Genomic DNA, 2,957 nt, shown 5'->3' with positions numbered 1-2,957 from the left:
TGTTTTATAGTTTTCAGTGTACAAGTCTTTGACTTCCTTGGTAAAATTTATTCCTAGGCATTTTATTCTTTTGGATGCTATTGTACATAGAAATATTTTCTTAATTTCCTTTCAGGATTGTTCATTGCTAGTGTATAGAAATACGATTGATGTTTGTATATTGATCTTGTATCTTGTGAATTTGCTGCATTCATTTGTTAGCTCAAGTAAATTTTTTCTGGAATCTTTGGAACTTTTTGTATATGGGATTATGTCATCTGTAATTAGAGATAATTTTATATCTTCCTTTCTACTTTGGATGCTGTTTTTTCTTCTTGTCCCATTAACCTGACTAGAACTTACAGTACAATGTTGAATGACCGTGGAAAGAGAGAGAGCCTTGTCTTATTCCTGAACTTAGGTGGGAAGCTTTCAATCTTTCACTATTGAGGGTGAAGTCAGTTGTGGGTTTTTCATAAATGTCCTTTATCAGGTTGAGAAAATTTGCTTCTAAATTTTCTGAGAGTTTTTATTCTGAAAGAGTGTCAAATGCTTTTTCTGTGTCAATTGAGATGATCATGTGGATTTTTTCTTTCATTCAACTAATGTTGTGGTTTACCACATTGATTAATTTTCTTATGTGAACCACTCTTGCTATTGTAGGTAAAGCCTTCTTGGTCATGGTTTATAATCCTTTTAATATGCTGGAGAATCTGGTTTGTTAGTATTTCCTTGAGGATTTTTACATCTGTATTCATAAAGGATATTGGTCTGTAATTGTTTTTTCTTGTGAAGTCTTTGGCTGTGGTTTCAGTGTAATGCTGGCTTCATAGGGTGAGTTAAGAAGTATTCCTTTTGCTTCTAGTTTTTGGAAGAATTTGAGAAGGATCAATGTTAAATTCTTTAAATGTTTGGTAGCCTTCTTGGACTTGTTCTTGTTAGAAGGTGTTGGAAGGTGTTTGATTACTGATTCTCTTTACTTATTATAAATGTGTTCATATTTTAAAATTTATTCTTAGTTCAGTTTTGGTAATTTGTGCCTTATTCATTTAAAAATATGTTTTCAACATATGGATGAAGTACCCTTTTCATCTCTGATCCTGTTTTGGTAATTTGTATGTTCTCTTTTTCGCTCTTCTTTTCTCAAATAATCTCACCAAAAGTTTGCCAATTTTATTAATTACTCTTAAAAAAATTTTTGGCCGGGCATGGTGGCTCACTCCTGTAATCCCAGCACTTTGGGAGGCCAAGGTGGGTGGATCACCTGAGGTCAGGGGTTCAAGACCAGCCCTGTCAACACAGTGAAACCCTGTCTCTACTAAAAATACAAAAATTAGCTGGGCATGGTGGTAGGCACCTATAATCCCAGCTACTTGGGAGGCTGAGGCAGAAGAATAGCTTGAACCTGGGAGGTTGCAGTGAGCCGAGATCGCACCATTGCCCTCCAGCCTGGGCAACAAGAGCAAAACTCCGTCTCAAAAACAAAAACAAAACAAAACAAAACAAAACAAAACAAAACAAAGTTTGGCTTTGTTGATTTTCTCTGTTTTATGCATGGTTACTATGCCATTGTTTTTACTTGTTTTTGCTTTTTTTCCCTCCACCCATTGATTTTTGTTTTTCTGTTTATAACTTCTTGAGGTGGATGCTTAATTCACTAATTTTCAGCCTTTCTTCTTTCTCTCTCTCTATATATATTAGGCCAGGCAATATAAATTTGTCTTTTTTGTTATACATGTCTATTTATTAATGAAAAAGGAACTATCACCAACATTCATTTAAAAATGAATTACATTAACAAATATTTTTCCAAAGAAGATATACAGGTAGCAAATAGACACACAAAAAATGGTCAATACCATAAAATACCAGAAAAATGCAATAAAATTACAGAAGGATGCTATTATACAGCTATTAAAACAACTAAAGTTAAAAAGGCTAACCATACCAAGTATTGGTAAGAATGTAGAGAAACAGGAAGGCTCACATACTGTTGATGGGAATGCAAATGGTACAGTTAGGTTATAGTTTGGTAGTTTCTTTAAAAATGAAGCATTCACATACATTGTACTATTGGAACAGGAGAAACAAAACATTTATGCATCTTAAGAATTATATGCCTATGTTCATAGTAGCATTATTCATAACAGCCCCAAACTGGAAATCATCCAATTATTTATCCAAATTGTGGCATATCCACAGAATAAATATTTCTCAGCAATGCAAATGAACGATTCATGTAAACAACACTGCTAAATCTTAAAATAATTATGCAGTATGAAAAACATTAGGAAAAGAGGGGTAAATATTTTATTATTCCACTCACTTAAAATTCTAGAAAACTTGAACTATTCTCTTGTAGTGAAAGTAAATCACTGGACTCTTGAAGGCCTTGGAAAGTGCAGGCAGATTGTAAAACAGCATGAGGTGAATCATGAATATGTTCATGATCATGATTAGGGTGGTGTATAAGTACATTTTCACACTGCAGATAAAGACATACCTGAGACTGGGCAATTTACCAGAGAAAGACATTTAATTTGACTTACAATTCCACGTAGCTGGGGAAGTCTCACAATTCTGGCAGAAGTCAAGGAGGAGCAAGTCACATGTGGATGGAGGCAGGCAAATGAAGAGAGCTTCTGCAGGGAAACTCCTCTTTATAGAACCATCTGATCTCATGAAACTTATTCACTCTCATGAGAACAGCACGGGGAAGACTTGCCCCCATGATTCAATTACCTCTCACCGGGTCCCTCCCACAATACATGGGAATTCAAGATGAGATTTGGGTGGGGACACAAACAAACCATATCAGGTGGTTTCATGGGCTTATATGACAAACTCTTCAAATTATACACCATAAATACGTATATACTATGGCATGTCACTTATACGTCAAGGAAGTTTGTAAAACGTTTCAAAATAAAATACCTGATCTCCCAGTTTCCTTCCTTCCTTCCTTCCTTCCTTCCTTC

This window comes from Piliocolobus tephrosceles, chromosome 12 (genome assembly GCF_002776525.5).
Source record: "Piliocolobus tephrosceles isolate RC106 chromosome 12, ASM277652v3, whole genome shotgun sequence".
Lineage (NCBI taxonomy): Eukaryota > Metazoa > Chordata > Mammalia > Primates > Cercopithecidae > Piliocolobus > Piliocolobus tephrosceles.
The sequence above is the reverse complement of the archived record's forward strand: the minus strand, read 5'-3'. Positions refer to the sequence as shown.